The 20078-nt window shown below is 41.0% G+C and overlaps 1 protein-coding gene across 3 annotated transcripts in view; it reads left to right on the top strand.

The window, feature by feature from the left end:
• The window catches only part of SGCD (sarcoglycan delta), a 410168-nt gene that overhangs the window by 307397 nt on the left and 82693 nt on the right, over window positions 1-20078 (top strand). The gene's annotated exons all lie outside the window — the stretch shown is intronic.

The following is a 20078-nucleotide window of genomic DNA, read 5'->3' on the forward strand; positions in this document are numbered from 1 at the left end:
TTAATCAGATATCCATAAGCCTGCTGCTTTTAGCAGAAAAGGGCTCTGCGATGCCGTGTACTTACCAACAACTTATGGAAAGCAAAAAGGAACAATAGACATACTGACGGATAAATAGACAGAGATGTAGCCTAAAAACCATTCCTGCCACTAAAGAGCTATCCCCAGCCCTCCAAATGAAACACATATAAAATGGTATGATGACACAAATATAACTTTAATTTTCACTATGGAATTAGAGCCATGAAGAATTCAGTGAATATTGGCTTTCTTCATTTCTCACAGTTCTTTTAATTAAGACCAATCATAAATCCTCATAAACATCCCTGAATAACTCTTGCATAAAAACATCAACTGTAAGCAAACGCACCTGTATTGCACAAGTCATACCTTCTCTTTCACAACCAGCCCCGAGATTTCTGTTTTACGAAAACAGCAGCAGCCACGTTGGAGCTTGCATTTCCCTAAACAGAAACATGTCCTCAGTAAGTGGAGAATATATCACCTCATTACAAAACCATAGCATTCCTGCCAGGCCTGTAAGTCTTTATGAATATAGGGAAATAAGTCGGGCAAAAGGAAGAGGATAATCGGTGGGGAGTGAGAACCTTTTCTTAGCAAAATCCCGTACACAGTGGGCTATATTTTTAAAATTACATACCACACTGTGACGTTTTACGTGTTACTGAAATAACCATTTTCACCAGGTCTTCCAGAGGCCAGATGTTGCCTGACTCTCTGTCAATTAGATCCTGGGTTTCATATTAATGTGCCAAAGCTGGAATCTTTTAAGCAAATCCACCCAAGGAAATATGCATTTTAGGTCCCTGAGAGAGCTCATTCTCTGAGAATGCACTGCATCCTTGTGGCCATGATGTAAGAACTCTTTCATGCAGGCTAATGGGTGGCCCAGTTCCCTGTCTTTTCACAGTCCTCTTTAGGAGCAGGGGGTTTTATTTGGGGGGGAGGGGGGTTGTTTTTTACAGAACTAGTGAATGATTTGTGCTGATCAGCCCAAAGATAAGTGATGTCTAAAAGGAGCTGAACTCTATCGTTTACCACAATGTTCATTGCAGCTCTGTTTACAATAGGCAGGACATGGAAGCAACCTAAGTGTCCATCGACAGATGAGTGGATGAAGAAGATGTGGCACATATATGGAATGGAATATTACTCAGCCATAAAAAGAAATGAAATTGAGTTATTTGTAGTGAGGTGGATGGACCTAGAGTCTGTCATACAGAGTGAAGTAAGTCAGAAAGAGAAAAACACTGTATGCTAACACATATATATGGAATCTAAAAAAAAAAAAAAAAAAAGGCTTTTTTGGTCAGAGATTCTGCCACAAAGCACCATTAAAAAAAAAGGTCCAGAGGGATGGAGAAGCTAAGTCATCACATTCTAGGCTCCTGACTCAGTTCAGGCTATTACGCATCAACACAGTGTGAACAGGGGCAAACAAAAGACCAACTTAAGAATTACATACTAAAGTCTTTTTGTGCTGCCCTTATTTATACTTAGACTGACTTCTCAGATAAACAGCTAAAACTTAAATATCCATCCATGTCCCTCGGCTACTCAATCAATCAAACATGAGAAAAATGACATCTATTTTAGAGACCTTCTCTTTGGGGATAATTTTTGTTTCCTCAAACCCCTTTCTTGGCTGCTGGAGGGTTTTTTTGTTTGTTCTGCTGTTGTTTTCTGTTTGCTTGTTTGTTAATGAGAAGCAAATTTTAGGCCTCTGACGTGTCTTCCTGGAATATCTCAGCTCCCAGCTAAAGGAATGGTAGCTTCCTCTCTGTGAGCATTTTGGTTCACTGCGTTTCTTATTAGAGTTACTATAGTTACTATATTTGCCGTATTTGCTTAAGACATTTGTAAATAATCCAGGGTTGAGCTGAAAATCACAAAAGAGGGTTGTTTCTCTACAGACAAACAAGGAGTGTTGGTAAGGTCTGCGCCCAACACCCAACTCAGGCGTATTTGTAGACTCTGCTGCTGCAGGGCAATTCTGAAATCATGACGTATGGCTCTAGATTCAAGACTATACTTAAAAATGTACCAGGCACCACCCCCATCCCTCTAATAAGAAAAACTAACTTTGAATAGAAACTAGATTTGAATAAATTCATGACTTAAAATTTGAATATTTTAAATGTTCACACAGTTTTGTTTTTTGTTTTTTTTCCCCAAAGTCTATATAAGACAAATGGAAAAAATCCCTGATCCCAGGCTGTGCCTGATCTGGGACTGGAAATAGGCCATTCAGTTTGACATAGGTATTTTCTGTAAGAACAGAGACTACCTTTGAATGACTACCTTGCTCTAAGCATTCTTTTCAACTGTGAAGTTTCCTTGTAGGATTCTGATCCTACCAGAATAGGAAATGGACTGTGAAATCATATTTCCCAGTTGTATGCCATGACAATTGTAAAAGAAAGGAAGAAGGTTATATGGACCAATGTACACAGACAGCCAACTCTGTTCCCCTAAATATCACTAAAAGCTTGGAAGGAACCACAAAAAAGCAAGAAGCCAGAAGGTCTTCATAAAAGGATTCTTCATCAGCAGCCGGGCTGATATGTTTTTACTCTACCTTCAATTATAACAAGGGTGGTGACCTGATTTTTCATTTCATTGTCTGTGAGGAGCTGTTTCCCAAGTGGTTTTTTTCAGATTCTTTTCCCGTATAGGTTATTACAGAACATTGAGTAGAGTTCCCTGTGCTGTACAGTAGATCCCTGTTAATTATCTATTTTATGCATAGTGGTATGGATATGTTAATCCCGAACTCCTAATTTATTCCCCACCCCCAACTTGGTAACCATAACTTTGTTTTCAAAGTCTGTGAGTCTTGTTTTGAAAGTAAGTTCATTTGTATCATGTTTTTTCGATTCCACATATCAGTAATATCATATGATATTTGTCTTTCTCTGTCTGACTTACTTCACTTAGTATGATAATCTCTAGGTCCATCCATGTTGCTGCAGATGGCATTATTTCATTCTTTTCTATGGCTGAGTAATATTCCATTGTGTATATGTACCACATCTTCTTCATCCATTCCTCTGTTGATTTAGGTTGATTTAGGTTGCTTCCATGTCCTGGCTATTGTAAATACAACTGCAATGAACATTGGGGTGCATGTGTCTTTTTGAGCTATGGCTTTCTCTGGGTATATGCCTAGGAGTGGGATTGCTGGGTCATATGGTAGTTCTATTTTTAGTTTTTTGAGGAACCTACATACTGTTCTCCATAGTGGTTTTACCAATTTACATTCCCACCAACAGTGCAGGGAAGGTTCCCTTTTCTCCACAGCCTTTTCAGCATTTATTGTTTGTAGACATTTTGATGACAGCAATTCTGACTGGTGTGAGGTGATACCTCATTGTAGTTTTGATTTGCATTTCTCTAATAATTAGCGATGTTGAGTATCTTTTCATGTGCCTTTTGGCCATCTGTATGTTTCCCTTGGAGAAATATCTATTTAGATCTTCTGCCCATTTTTCTGATTGGGTTGTTTGTTTTTTTGATATTGAGCTGCATGAGCTGTTTGTATATTTTGTAGGGGTAATCAGTTGTCAGTCGCTTTGTTTGCAAATATTTTCTCCCATTCTTTTCATTTTGTTTATACCAAGTATTTTTTTGACATTTTATTAAGAGTCAAGGCATGTGATAAATACTTGAGATGTAGAGTTAAATGAGTACTCAAATAATTTATAGTTAAGGAGAAAAAGACAGAAAGGAACCTCAAAATACAAGGTAATGAAATGTAGGATAGATGTATGAACCAAATCAGAGGAAACACAGAGAATTACAAAAACCTACCTAAGAGAGTTAAATAAGGCTGCCCAAAGGAAGTGACATTTAAGTTGCAAGAAGAAAAAAGATAAAACCCAAAAGTACACCTCAGAATTCAAAAAGTGTGGTTCTCTACAGCCATTTAATGTAGGGGAAAGTACCCCAACATATTTCTCTAGCTCCCAAGAATGTTACTGTGTTATTGACAAACATGAGGGATCGTAATTTCCTCATGACAGTCGTCTTCTTTAAAAAATTGTGTGAAGGCAGTTTCAAATATGGTCGCAAAAGACTAGAGATTGTTACAAGCTTCAAAAATCAGTATGTGGGCTTCCCTGGTGGCACAGTGGTTAAGAATCTGCCTGCCAATGCAGGGGACACAGGTTCGAGCCCTGGCCTGGGAAGATCCCACATGCCACAGAGCAGCTAAGCCCGTGCACCACAACTACTGAGCCTGCGCTCTAGAGCCCACGAGCCACAACTACTGAGCCCACGTGCCACAACTACTGAAGCCTGAGCGCCTAGAGCCCGTGCTCCACAACAAGAGAAGCCACCACAATGAGAAGCCCGCACGCCACAACGAAGTGTAACCCCCACTCGCCGCAACTAGAGAAAGCCCGCGCACAGCAATGAAGACCCAGTGCAGCCATAAATAAATAAATAAATTTATTTATTTAAAAAAAGAAATCAGTATGTAATTCAATTCAGAACTGAAAGATTCACTGATAGCAAACCCATTCTACAGCCCCAAATAAATAAGGTATTACTTTGTTACTGTTTATTTTTCTCCATAATACTACCAGGGTTTTAATGACAAAACTGAAAAATGATGATACATCTGTTACTCCCAATAATGCACTTGAACGTTTTGCAAAAATTTTTTTTTAACTGGGTAGGTACTCAGTCTGGCTCCTTTGGAAATATGGGAATTTACAGTTTGTGTGTCTTATAGGGAAACAGGGATTAGACAAGCCTCCCACAAGTTGACAAAAATGAATTTATTCATTCTTTAATTGTATTTTAAAATGTCTATAGCCAGCTAAGTGTTTATTGGCTCTCAGTGGTTTATAAATTTAAGTGGCAAGAACAGTCTGTCAGAGCTTCAGGGCTCATTTAATTTGGGGTTTGGCAGTCCTCCTCCACTTCTTTGTCCTCTTCAAAATTCACAATACCAAAAACAATGGCTCGACAGTCTGATTTTTAAAAATGTACACACACAGGTAAAGAGAGAGAGACACACACAAAGACAGAAATACAGAGAAAGAACAGGTGGGAATGGGGGAAGGGAGAGAAGAGGCAAGAAGCTGTGTATTGAGCTTTTAGCTATGGTACATGGTGAAAGGGGGAGTACCATTGTAGAAGAAATCTTTAAATTATCTCCCTTTTAAACATTTTGCAGACATGTTCTGTAATTTTCTTCCCTCTCTTCTACCTCCAACTCCAAATACTTAGACTAAGTTTTTTTAGTTGTGTTTTGCATGTATGAGATTTAGAATTATTTGATCATATAGCACAAATATTGAAGTGATTCAAAGGAGAAATGAAAAAAAAATGTAGTGGACCAAATAATAGCAGTTACTTACTCCATGGCCTTAAGAAATAGAATAATGGTGAAGCAGTGTCCCTGTTGGTCAAGAGCCTGTGCTTTGAAGCTATCCTGCTCTGGCTTTGAATTTGGTACCCATGCCTGTGTGCTTTGTGAACTTGGGCAAGTGTCTTAAGCTCTCCAAGCCCCAGTGCCTAGAATGGAGGAAAAGCTCACTGAATACTAATTCAACACATGTTAGCTATTGGGAGAACAGGCAAGCAGCTTTCTCTCTCACAGGGACACAAGAACTCAGATGGGAGGGGAGTTCCCAGAGTTTAATATTTCTTTAACCCCTAAAAAGTTTCCATCAAATCATGGTGACCAACAATTATTTCTCAATTAAAGACAAAAGGAAAAAAATCATTGAGTACTTCCATCTACTATTAACTGCATTTTATATAAGAGAAAGGATATAAGAAGACATAATATAGAATAAAAGACAGTCTCATAATTGAATACAGGACAATCTCATTTAACTATATTAACATGTCATTGTATTGCCTCCATTTTCTCATTTTGCCAAAAATGCTAGTGACTACCTTACAACTCTTCTCTTCACACATTTAGTAGTGCCTGCTGAGAAAAAAAAAATAAGATCTGAAAGCCACAGGCTAGGGCTTAATGAGGCCCACTTGACTTTAATATTGTCCTGTTTGAAATCCCAAAACTATTACATCTTGCCCATCTTCCAAGACCAGTCAACATATATATGTCCCTTTTCTTCCTCTTCCTCCTATATTCCAACATGCCATCATTATTCTCTCTTTTTTTTTTCCTGTTAGTATCAGTACTAGAGTTTGAATTTATCACTGTATTTCACTTTTCTACCTTATCCCCAACCTTTCCCCCCCTCCCCGGGTGCCTTTCACCATGGTTCTATTAGTAAATATAAGGAGAAGCACAAGAGGTAAAGTAAAAGTGATACTTCCGTATTTGAGTTATCGCCACCTTTCCCTTTGCCTTGTTTATCAAAAGCTCTTATTTTGCACATGCAATAGAAATTACAGCTTAAAGAAACTAAACCTATGAGTCTGTATGCATCTCCTCTGTACATTATGATTCTACCATTAGAGACCAGAGAATGATAAGATGGCAGATAACATCACAGGGAAAGCTGAGGCTAGGACATAGGGGAAGTCCCATTCAGACAGGAAGAGGAAGTAGAGATCTTCTATGTTCTGGTCTCTGGTGAATTGTGGGAAGAAGAAGACAGGAAATGTAGGAAAAGCAGGTGGTGAAATATATGTCCTGATGACCTTTCTTCTCTGGGTCATAGAGAGAAGAAACCAATTAAGTAGATTTTAAGGAAAGGCAAAAGCAAAGGGTCATTGTACATTTTCATGTGGAATTCTAGGAGGAAGCCAACTTGTAGGGTGGTTTCACAACCCCCTGGAAAGAGAGGAAAAGAGGACCTGGGTCAACACTCTGGAATCTCCGTTAATTCCAGGGGTGGGGGAGGAGGGAAGGCAGTTCGTAGAAGTGTCCATGTGGTATGTTGAGGAATGCACATGGATAACTGATGGTGCAGGCTGACTGGTCCTGGGGAGCGTCCCTGCAGTGGGGCTGAGGGCTCCAAAGAAGACAATCCAGTTTGGTGCAATGGGAGACCTGCCCAGGTCTCAGGGTCTACCAACACCATTCAGTCCCGACTCAGTGGATACTGCTGGAGCCCAGAGAGAGTTTATTCAATGAGGACTTGGGCATAGGGGTCTAGCCTGATGCAGATCAAAACAACATCTCCTGAAATCTAAACTTGCTCTGTTCCTGTCACCACACGGTCACATAAGCCTCCTTCTGCCGTATCCATAATGATATCTGAAAGAGGGAGAGGAAAATTTAGACTAATTATTTATCCTAATGGGAAAGTTGAAACTTTTCAATTACAGAGGGGATGCCAGAATAGATTTCTTTTTTTCCCAACAATCCATAAGGATAAGTTTGAGAGAAAAATTAAGTCAGGTAAAAACAATAAAGAAATGCCATTTGTTTTCGTGGATGAGCATGGTTTGAACATTGGCCAGCTTGCAATACAGGGCATCATTCCAGTCACAAGTCATCTTACATGACTTTGCCTAGCTTCCAAATCTGTGAGTCTTGCCCTCTGTCTTGCAGGGACCACTGAGTATGAGCAAAAGGAAAAGGTGCTTTCAGAATCCATCATCAGATGCCTGCGATTAGTGTTCATTTCTCTGCAAGTTTTGAGTGAGCATTGATTGGAATTGTAGTCCAGATCTGATGCTCTCAACATACTCCCCAAAAGTGGTCCTGGATTTTTAATCTTTTTAAACCAATAAGATATTGGGGGAAATGCCTTAATAACCAAAACATTTCACAAGCCTCTCTCTCAAAATCATTACTGGACTATACGAAAGCTAGAGCCATCAGCCTTGTTCAGTGAGGCACCTGATGGTCCATTAATGGCCGGCCCGTTTTTGTCTGCATTTGAGAGAGGCCCACGTTTATCTGAATTTGAGAGAGGCAACTCGACACATTGTTAACATTATCTAAGACAAGTGGCTTTTATTTAAAAAATAAAATTATATCCTTTCGATTGTTTAACTTAAGGGTTTAAAATGTGAAAAAATAATCATTCAGCAGGTAAAACCATAACTGGCAGGGGTGTATAAAATTGCACTTTTATCCGTGTTGTCAGGGCAGGCAGGACATCATGAAAGAAGTGCTAACAGCCTTCCAGCTGTTTAGAGCAGAATGGGCATGTGTGTATATCTGCCCAAATTCCAGAGTCGGGGCTCCTTTCTGCCTGAACACAGAGCATCTTGACTTTATTATTGTTTCTATCTTGATTAAAATGTCAGCAGCTGCCATGTATTATGTAAGATGTGTGGGGTAGATTGGTCTATTATTCTTGAAAAACACACAATTGCCTTAGAATCTCTCTTTTTCCCCCCAAGTAGGATTGCCCTGCTCGGTGGATAGACAGAATATCTTGTTTAATTACACCCTTCATGATCCTGGCTTGAAGCCAGCCTTATTTTATTCCAATTATAACCTTTTCAAAACAAAGAGTAATGGGAGTTTAGAGGAACAAGCTGACAGTTTTTACCTGAAATAAGTTGGGAACTAGAGGTAAATTAAAAAAAATTAAAAAGCCAGCCAGAAGATTCTTAGTCCAGAATTTTCCATGGTTTGTTAAAACATACAGTTGACCATTGAACAATGCAGGGGTTAATCTGCGTATAACTTATATTTGGTCCTCCGCATCTGCAGATTCAACCAACCATAGACCGTGTAGTGCTGTAGTATTTACTATTGAAAACTATCCACGTATAAGTGGACCTGTACAGTTCAAACTTGTGTTGTTCAAGAACCAACTATAATATAAATGAAAGGAAGACCATCTCAGAAAGAACTAAATAAATCTGCCTGACTTCTGGCCTTGAATTATGTGCCAAGTTGTGTTAAAGGTCACTTCTTTGTTTGCTATCCTTCATTGGCTCCCACTGACTTGAAGATAAAAAGACTCACGTACCACCTTAAAGTGGTTGATCTGGCCCTGCATGATGGGCCCAGCCTCTCATCTCCCATCACCCTTTCCCCTCCTTCCAACCTTTTGTTATTTTTGTTTCTCCCTCTGCCAAGACTTTCATTGCCACAGGCAGATAAGAATGGTGTAGTGAAAACAGTGTCTCTGGTTTCCCATGAGGACGTGAGAAGCCTCCAGTCCCAGACCCGCTAATCTGTGACACCAACCAGACGCCGCTGGAATGGGACCTGTTTCGTACTAACAAAGCAACAAAAGTTGAAACAGCAAAGGCCCCTTATGGACCAGGACCCCCTATGACAAACCCCCCTGAGAACCAGTGTTGTTGAACACAAGTTTGTGTGCCCGGTGCACAGTGAGGCCAAACAAACTGAAATGTCAGAGTTTGGAGCAGAGATATGTTTAGTGCAGGGCCAAGGAAGGAGAATGGGTGGCTTGTGTTCAGAAACCCTGAATTCCTTGATGGTTTTAGGGGAGAAGTTTTTAAATAGGCAAAATTTGGGGTGCAGGCTGCAGGGTGTGGGACTTTCTTCTGATTGGTTGGTAGCGAGGTAACAGTGTGGTGCTCTAGGAATCTTGTGCTCAGCTCTACCTGTGCAGGGAAACTTAGTTCCTGCAGAAGAACTCAAAGATACTATTAGGTATATTCCTTCAGAAGGAACCGGGACCTTGCCCCATCGCTGCACTAGTGTTGGGGGGAGTGCTGTGCCCACAGGTTCCTGCTCGGTTTCAGTAGCAAAGTTGAACCAAGAGAATACTGCTTCTTGGATTCACAATCTATTTGGCTGTCCTCCAGAGGTATGCCTGGACGTGCATCCTCTGGCTGGTGAAGACCAGGGGGAATATTCTCACTGGTCACAAAGCCAGGCTCTCAGGACACAGAACAAGACGAAAGGAAAATCTCCTCATACCTGTGGTTCTCCTCCTTGTGACAAGTGGCACAAAAGATAGAGACAAGAGAAAAAAAATGACCACCTGTGGGAGGAAAAGGAACAGTAGAAAACAAGAGTTCTCATAGTAAATCTTTACCAAAGTTGCTACACCGAAGGAACTTATTCACACATATATTTTCTCCTGCTAATCTAAACTTGAAAAGGGACAAGAAATTTTTACCTTCCTCTCTCAACCTACAGAGTACTGCAGAGTGAAATCCAGGAGAGCTGACTTTGGTAAAAATTATTAGCTTTCTGTCACTTCTGCAAGTTTTCTAGGATCTCATCTATAAGCTCCAGAACAAGTGTGGTATCTCAGAAAGTTCTATCTGGGTTGCCAAAACTATGGGAAAGGAAAAATAATTTTTCCGCTATCTTTCTAGGTTCTTGCCTGAGACACTCCTGTAATAAAAGACAGATTAATACAGAAAAAAATGTTCAACGATGTGTATACCTCCTATGTACATGGGAGATACCCAGGAAGACTGAGTAACTCCCTGAAATGGCCCAAGCCAACACCTTAAATATCATCTCTAGTGGAAAAACAAAAGGTTTGAGGGAGGGGTACGGGGGAAGAGGCCAGTTATGGGAAGTTATCAGGAAAAGCACAGTAAGCAAAGGTAAGGTTATTCTGCAGATTTAAGTCATTGCCTTCTGCATTGATGAGAGTTTCTAGAAATTTAGTCCTCCTTCTCTACCTGGTACAGAGAGGGAAACCCCTTACAAATGGAGATTTTCCTTATAAATGTAAATGTCTCTTACAAAAGAGTAACATCTGCTTGTTTTTCAGAGCTTCTCCCACGTCTGCTATTTCTTAAAAATAATCAGCCTAAAATAATCCTTATGCCAAAGAGGCATATTTTGGGATGGTATATTCTGCTCCCATTCACTGCTTTTCTTTTTCTTTATCTTTGTGGGTGTGGGTCTTTTTTGGTCCATTTACCGTAGTTGTGTTAGCATGTCAGGAAGAAGCAGAGGTAGACATATGTGTTGAGTTCACTGTTTAATCAGAAGCCTCCTCAATTTGCAGGCTACAGCCATTCTCCCTTGGTTTCCTCTACAGTGCCATAGAGGCCGCACTTAGAGCCTTGCTATTCCCTTTTCTTGAAACATTCTTCTCTACTCTTTCTGAATCATCCTATTCATCTTTTAACTCTCCGTTTAAAGTTCACTTCCTACGGAAATCCTTTTTGGCACACCCCAGGATCATACTGGTCTCCCTGTTAGCCCCTATACATAGGCCCTGCACATCTTCATTTTCAGATGTCTTCCACATTTGCCATTGCCCAAAGAGGGGTTTAGGTTAGGTGAATCATTACAAATTCATTCCCTCCAGAAATGTGTGCTCAGCCAGCAAAATGATGAGTAACTGACTCTGACATTTGTTTGTAAAGGAGAGCCGTTAAAGTCTCCTGGAGTCTCTAATTTTGGCCATATGCTTATTTATCCCTTTTCTTTCTTTCTTCTATTCATCCTAAGTCATTTCCAAAAGAGAACACTCTCTTCTTTCTTTTACAAGCAGTTGCAAAACTTTAGATTTCTGTCTTGCCCAAGCGTTCTGCTCTAGTCACACTCCAGTAGAACTTTGCTTTAACGTGAAGCCTCTGACCTACAATCCCTATTCATTTCCTCAACCATGGTTATCATAATTCATAGAGGAATCAAGTCCTCTTTCACCCGGTTCTGCATTTCATCATTGCTTCCTATTCACAAAGGAAGATTAGTTTCCAGGTCTTTGGATTTTTTTCAAAAATACAACCTGACTCATTAATGATAATTTTCCTTGCCTGGTGTCTGAGTTCAGGCACACTCACTCTGGAATAACAAAGCACAGATGAATTTGGAATCCTTTGGCAATCCAAGCGCATACCCCTAACCTTGAATAAAAAATAGATGCTAATAAATGCAGGGTCTTAAAAATGTGAATTATAGTCATTTCACACTTCATGGCAGCTTCATGCTGAAGAAATAGCTTAAAACTTAATTACGTTGCTTGTCCCTTCATTAAGTGCAGATGACATTCCGCGGATAAATTTTGGCAATGACATCTGAGGAAGGGAGTTGAGAAACTCATTAGTTATTCATGATGGAGAATATTGACCGTGTACTGATTAAAGGAAAGTGTTGACACCCTTTTTAACATGATGCATCTGTCTGTTCATTTATGGTTCTCTCTGTGGTCCCCATGGAAAGCTCTTTGGGAAATGAGGAAAATGCCCTTCAGCATTGGAATGCAGATGTATATAAAATGTGCATGATGAGTGAGATTAAAATGGAGAGCGGGAGGCCCTGGGCTTCTGATTACCCGCCCCTGCGAATGACTGGGCTGCTCCGTGAGGACCGTTTGGGAGATACACGACCACAATGGATTGAATCCATCCTCCTCTTGGCACCTGAGGAGCTATTATGCTACATTCAGTATTTCAGTGGCTCATTCTAAAGCTAGAAGTCAGTTCTCAGTGAATGATGCATGGAGGGTTTTGCCTCCTGTCACATAATAATCCCATAGCTTGAGCCAGGCAGTGACTAAGTTAAGTGAACCGGTGAAGGCACAACCGCCCTCTCTTTGTGTGAGGGGCGATATTCTTACAGAAAGCTAATTTTGCTCTTTACTCTAATGACCCAGAATGGCTAAGAAGTGAGGGCAGCAGAACCAAAAGTAAGATATTGCACCATAAAGAAGTGTTTTCGAATTGTCTGAATTACCTCCCTTGAGAGCCATGAACTTCCTGTCACTGAGAGACTCAAGGGAAGGGGAACTGTCCAATCAGGACTGCTATAGAGGTGTGTCAGGCATCAGAAGGAGGGAAGGTTTTAACTAAACCACCTTTCAGATCTGCTCTAATAGGAAGATACTAAGATTCGGGCTTCTAAGTGCTATTCACAGATATGATTTTACCAGGGACCTCTCATTAAGTTGAAATTTCTCGAAAAGTTCTATTCATTGAGTAGTTGAAGGTTAGAATCTGTGACCAGTATTGATGGATTCCTTTTCACTTTTCCTTGCACTGTGGGTGTTTGAAGAACAATTCAGATTCTTTCCATGCTTTGTAAATTTCAAAGTGCTTTCACAAATACCCTCTCCAAAACTCCCCTAAGTGTGATGAGAGGGATGGACTTCATTCCTGTTGTGCAGACGGGGAGACTGAAGGGTTAAAATATAACACTTGGCTCTTTGGCATAATGAAGAAATCCTGTCCTTTCCCAGGGCTCAGTCAGATTTTGAGGTTTATCAGAGTCTCTGACACTGGTGGCAGCATGGAGTCAAGGTTAGGAGCAGAACTTTCAAGTCAGACCGCCAGACCCTGGATCCTGGTTTTGCCACCTGCCAGCGTGTGCGTCTGGGCAAGCTTTTAAAACCTCTCTCTGTCGCCGTTTCCTCCTTTATGAACAGGCGGATAAAAACAGTACCAACTGAGAAGGACTTGTGAGCCGTGAATGGCATGACGTATATGAACTACTTCCCACATCACGTAGAACCTAGGACTTAACTGTTAGCTCTGGGGCCTCTGTTGTTGAAGCAACCAATTATTACTCATTCTTTTTTTTTTTTTTTTTTTTGCGGTACGCGGGCCTCTCACTGTTGTGGCCTCTCCCGTTGCGGAGCACAGGCTCCGGATGCACAGGCCCAGCGGCCATGGCTCACGGGCCCAGCCGCTCCACGGCATGTGGGATCTTCCTGGACCAGGGCACGAACCCATATCCGCTGCATCGGCAGGCGGACTCTCAACCACTGTGCCACCAGGGAAGCCCTATTACTCATTCTTGATTATGGCCAAGGAGTCTGTCCAATGATAGGGTGGTTTTGCTATATCATATGCCTCACAGATTATGGTCAGCAGGTTAATAGCCTATTTTGTACCAATCAATACAGTCAAGACAACAGTGAAACACGTATGAGTTGATGAAATTGGCCAATTTTAAAAGTGAACTCTAACCCTGCTTTTGAACTTTTCTTATCTCAAAGGCATTTGCAGTCTATATTCAGCCATGAGAGAAGCAAACTTTGTCCTTAGGAAGAGAAAACTGAGACTTAAGCATTACACAGACAAGATGAAGTGGAAAGCATTATGGTTATGGATGAAAAGATTAGTGTTTTAAAAGCACATACAAAGAGCTTTGGATCTTTTTCTGAATTTAATTGCAGTGTGGTGAGTGACAGTTGTGAAAATGCGGTTTAAAAGGGAAAATAATAACATTTAAGTATCAAAATGTTTTAAAAATCCACTAATTCTAACTGTAGTGTAATTCTAACTGTAGTGACCAAATACTCTCTCCCTCCTGGCTCCTTCAGCCATATTCGTAGGAGGGAGAAAGTGGCTTAGACCAGCTTCCCTGGAAGACCTGACCAAGCAGAAAATCCCAGAAACAAGATGCCTCATCTGGGGACCTTTCATCCCATTTGCCAGCTGCCACCAGGAATCAATGGCTCTTTCATAATCCTAGCAAGAAAGTGAAATCACAATTAAACTCTTATGAGATTTTGGGTTTTTTCTTTTCTAATTTTCACATTGACTCTTGCCGTTTATATATATATACATACATACATACACATATATATATATATATGTGTATGTATGTATGTATATCCTTAAAGTTTTTGATCCTCCATTGCAGTATACCATTAAGAGTTATGTTGTTTTCTTCCCCCTGAAGGCCACAACAAGTGCTTGTTTTTCATGTGGGTTGGATGGATTTTTTGTTTGTTTGTTTGTTTGTTTTTTTGTTTTTTTGTTTTGCGGTGCGCAGGCCTCTCACTGTTGTGGCCTCTCCCGTTGCAGAGCACAGGCTCCGGACGCGCAGGCTCAGCGGCCATGGCTCACGGGCCCAGCCGCCCTGCGGCATGTGGGATCCTCCCGGACCGGGGCACGAACCCGTGTCCCCTGCATCTGGATGGATTTTTATCTCATAACCACAGGCTGCTGCTAGTGAACCTTTGCTTCCTGTCTGCAACCTATTGCTGGGCAAGATTTACCTGTAAAGATATAGTGGCTGCTGTGGCTTTTCTAGTAGAATAGAAATAATTCTCTTTGGTAATAACAGTTAGTTAGACACCCCTATGATCATGAAAAGCAAACCCCAGGAGGATTTTCCAAAGGGCTGGTGTCACTTGACAAGACTCTCGGAATGAGATCTAGAGGATGAATAGCACACAGGTCAAAATGCTGATCTGAGCATCCTTCTCTCCCTGGTACAGGGAGGGATGACCCTTACAAATGGGGATTTCCTTTATAAATCTAAATGTCTGTTACAAAAGGATAACTTCTACTTGGTTTTCAGAGCTTTTCCTGTCTGCTATTTCTTAACAATAACCAGCTAAAAATAATCCTTAGGCCAGAGAGGCATACTTTGTGATGGTATGTCTGTCCCCCTTCAGTAGCAGGACGAGCCCCAAAATTCAGCTTTCTGGCCACTGCCTTACTGATATTTTGCCACAGGGAAACGTCTGTTATTACAAACACAACCACAGTATGAGAAAATGCACGAAAACAGATGAATAAAATTTACTCGTCAGTCACAGCCTGCTAACCTTTGGGCCTAATCTCAGAATGGAGATTTGCTAGAGCCAACCAGAAAGCATGAAACACTGCTCTCTGTGGCCTTTGGCATCATTTGTTCACTTGTTTGCTGTTTATCTCCCTTACTGGGTTGGAAACGCTAAGCCAGTGAGTCTCATATTAGAACCACTTAAGTTTAAAAATAATTCTGATTCCTAGTCCCTGTTCCAGAACAATTCAATTAGAATTAGAGGTGCAGCCCAGATGTTGGGATTGTTTAGAGTGTAACCGAACGCAGGTTCGGCTACTTGCAGCCCAACAGCCAATAAAATCGAAGGGCAAGCTTTGGCAGAGAAGAAAGGTACTTTGTTCAGAAAAGCCAGCAATCTGGAGAGATGGTGGACTTAATGTCCAGAGACCAACTCCGAAGATTCTGCTCAGCCATGACAATCTTTAAAGGGAAAAGGGGAAACCATCTCCGTTCATCATTAAGGCAGGAGGTCAGATGCTTCGTCATTTTTCCATTGCGTGCAGACCTGCTGATTTCTCCCCATCTTCCTTGGGATGCTGTCTTGCCCGCGTGGTCCACCTGCAATTGGATGTTCTCTTGCCCGCATGCTCTGCCTGCGGATTTACTAAGGGGAAGCTAGGGGTAGAGAGTCAGTCATTGTTTAACTACTTAAATCTTCATTCTTACTCTTTCTAATCCAGGAAAGGAATCAACAGGTTGGGTAAGGTGTTGCATATATTTAGTAAATCAGAAATCCGGAGCTAAGTTAACTGTTGCCTAATGATCTCATCTTTATGATTAAGGTCTAAAGAAAACAGAGATGATTAAAAAGGAAGGAGGCAAAGGACCTGCTTACAAGAACATGCCTGCTGATTCCAGGGTGTAGCAACAGTTAAAAATTGGGTTCCAAGAGGATGGGTACCATGTCACACACCCTCATGGCCATATACACACCGACTGTTGTAAACTCTGAAGCAGTGCCTTGCACATCATTGGATACTCAGTAAAAGTTGAATAAGTGGGTGTCTGCAGAGATGGAAGGATGGGCGGGTTGAGTAAGCGAATGAATGAAAAGAAAAAATCAGTGATTATAAGTTACTGGAGTTAAGTTCTTAAGATAATTGTTATTAGATCACTGTTTACAGTTGACCTTATAATAGTTGAGATTCTACGTACCACCGTGCCAGAAAAGATCATTAGAGGTTTTAGATGAGTATATAAAAAAGTAAATAGCAAACTGCAGGGTACACACATCATCTAGAAGTGGAATTTACTCTGCCTGCCTTAAGGCAGCATTCATCTCCCATCTTGGCACACTCCCATCTCTACAGAACAGGCAGCCGCTACATCAAAAGTAATTGTTCATTATTATTTCCTCAGTGAATCATGTTTGTCTGAAGGGAGCAGAGATAACAAAGAGGAAATTATAGTTTGTGTGGAGTGATATGATTGCTTGTAAACCTAGCAATGAAAGAGAAGTGTATGCAAGCAATTGAGAACTCTGTCTCTGTCCTCCAAATGCAGAAAATGGGCAGAGTGAGCAGTTTATGCCCTATTCACGTTTTAATTGGAGGTGGGAGAAAGACACTTCACTGTCTTCCACACCTGGGCAACCCACAATTTCCTCGTTACAGCGTTGATTACACCCCTGGATAATTCTGTGGATGCCAGTGCAACGCTGCACACATCGATGTTTATTCCAGCTCTTATTCATGTAAAAGCACAAGCGAGTCTGTGTTTATACTAAGGAACAGTGGAAAGACCAGTGGAGAAAGTAGCATTTGTATAGATTTCTGTTGATGGACCTAGTACTGCTTTGTCCCTATGTTACTTAGATGCCAGCTGAGATTATTCTGTCCCCTAATATCTACCTAATAGTGATTGATGCAAAACTCTTTTTGCCAGATTGAACAAAAAGTAATGTCCTTCCTACAGACCACCTTCTAGTTTCGTGATCACCTCTGACTTTGGCTTTTTATTCTGTGAATGTGTTCAGTTTAAGACTAACAACCACCACTAGACCATATACCCGTTTTGTGCAAATTAGAAAGAGACACCCCTTCCTTGGGTCACTTCCATCTATCAGAAAATTGTCATAATATAGTGATTTTTTATGAACAAGACACTTACGGCAGGTACTAGAAAATTATAAGTGCACAAATTAATGATACCTAGGATGTGAATCACCCCTCCACACACACACATACACATGTGCATGACCTAGATAACGATGTATGAGTCCCTGAAAGAGCATCTTGCCTTTCTGCTCAAGTTGTCTGTGTATAGCACATTAGATGGAACTTGGATCACAGTATTTTTTTTTAATTTAATTTTCATCAAAAAGACTTACTCATGCAAAGCTCTGGTGTATATGGAAGATTTTATGAAAGTTTTGAGAGAGGGAAACAATTCAATTATTCAATTATAGCTTGAATATATTGTAATATATGTAATATATATTGTAATATATTTACAAATGCATTTCAACCCAGATTTTCTTACTTTGCTCTTAGCATCCCCATTTTGCAAATGAGAAAATGGAAACTCTGAGGGCTTAAGTCCTTGGTAACAAGGAGCAGAGCTAGGAGTACCTGACTCTAATGTCAAGATTCCAATGGTTGTGATACCAGGCTGGCACGTGAGTGAGCAGAAAGTACAGATGAAACGCTGTAGGAGATAGTCTAGTACTAACAACTGCCCAGGCCTGGGAATTAGGAGACTTCGTTTGCAGGGCTGAGCACTCCACTTAGCTCTGTGCCTTGAGTCAGGTCACTCTCTCTCTACAAGAATATTTACAAGAATAGGCTCGTAAATATTCTTGTTCCGCGAATTCCCTAAGCCACATTGCCTGGTCCTCTGTCTGGTGCGTTGTCTATCTGGCACCTGTCCCAAGACATTAGTTACCGAAAATCAGATATGAAACATGTTGCTCACTTATTTGAGGGTATCTAATTTTTTTTTTTTTTTTTCGGTACACGGGCCTCTCATTGTTGTGGCCTCTCCCGTTGCGGAGCACAGGCTCCGGACGCACAGGCTCAGCAGCCATGGCTCACGGGCCCAGCCGCTCCGCGGCATGTGGGATCTTCCTGGACCGGGGCACGAACCCGTGTCCCCTGCATCGGCAGGCGGACTCTCAACCACTGCTCCACCAGGGAAGCCCGAGGATATCTAATTTTAAAAAGGGAAAGGATAATGTAGAATGTCAGTTGAATTAAAAAAAAAAAAGATGTAGTGCCGTGGCTATAATGGCATAAAGACATGAGTAGTAAGTTTGTAGATCCCTTGTTATTGAGAAATAAAATGCTATGTTTTCTCATAAGATGTGATAGGCCTCTGAATATTTTTCAAATAAAATTATAGAAAACATATGTAGAAAACTAGATGTTGAATAGCTTCTACTGTGGGCAAGTAGCAAGAAAGGGATTCTTTAGAAAACAGTCATGCTAGAACAGTAAAAAACAAACAAAAAAAATTGTTGACTTTTGCTTTACCCCTGTCCTCCCAAATCAAACTGCATAAGTACAAAAATCTTTTCAGCTCCTGCCAAAAAAGCAGTATCTTCAGGCTATACAATAGCTGATTTACAGTTGAACACGGTGACCAAGTTAAAGAAAAAGAGTGCAGTATGGGTAAAAGGCATTAAAGCACTAGGAAGAAAATTAATTGGAAATGTAGGGAGAAACCAGCATGTCCACCTGTGAAGAGAGACAGAGGACATCATTTGATCAGCAGTGGCTGGGTCCTCTGTGGCTTTGAGGTATTAGGGGTCAAGGACTGGGGGAAGCTTAGTTTAACACTTGAGAGCACTTCATAATGACTTTGGGTGCAGAATCAGCGCCGAGGGTCTCCAGAGCATCGACAGAGGATGTGTCCACGAGCACAGTGGGCTGACGGATGATTGACAAAGGTGATATCAGTGTTTCCCTTCCCCATGTGCCATTTACATGGGAAGCTTAACTTGGAATCCCCAAGAAAGCAAAACTATTAAAACAGTTGATGCATTTCAGTGCAGAAGGGAGGCGCCAAAAACTGATAAAAGAACGGAAAGCCATGTTTCTCTAAGAGCAGGAAGTGGGGGTATCTGAGTTAGTGACAGCCAAGGAAAAGTTTTAAAGGGACTGATGCCCAATTTATCAAGATGTGTAGTTCTACCAAGGGAACCACACTGGATCATGGGAAATATCTGAAGGTAGGACTGTTCATTCTGTAAGACTGTAATGAGTTGATAAGCTCTTTGAGCTAGTGAAACAGATACAGACCTTTCCATCAAAGGCTTCATAGATTCCCTCCCTTTTGCCTAATTAAATTCTGTATGGAGCTTAAGCATCACTTCCTCAGGCTCCACCTCGTGCCCTGAGCTCTTACAGCCCCACATTTCTCCTCCATAGCATTCACTTCCATGTCCTATTGCACATTCACTTGTAGGCGTGTCTTATTCATGTTTGCATTCCTGATTAGCCAGAAGAACTGTGAAGGCAGAACGATTTTCTCTCTTTTTTATGCCTAGTGTCTAACACGGTGCCTAACACACAGTAGTTATTCAATAAATACTAGTGGAATGAGAGATAAATGAGATTAAATCAGAGCCAACTAGGATGGTTAACTCTGAGAGGAGATGGGTATCCTGCAGACACAATTATATTTTGCTGGTGAGAGCACCACTGTCACTTCATTGTGCCTGACATAGTTCTAAATGTCTCTACTCAACCCCAAAACCCTACTCCCTGGGAATTTAATTAACAAG

The sequence above is a fragment of the Grampus griseus genome, assembly GCF_964374135.1.
Source record: "Grampus griseus genome assembly, chromosome: 3".
NCBI classification, from domain to species: Eukaryota; Metazoa; Chordata; class Mammalia; order Artiodactyla; family Delphinidae; genus Grampus; species Grampus griseus.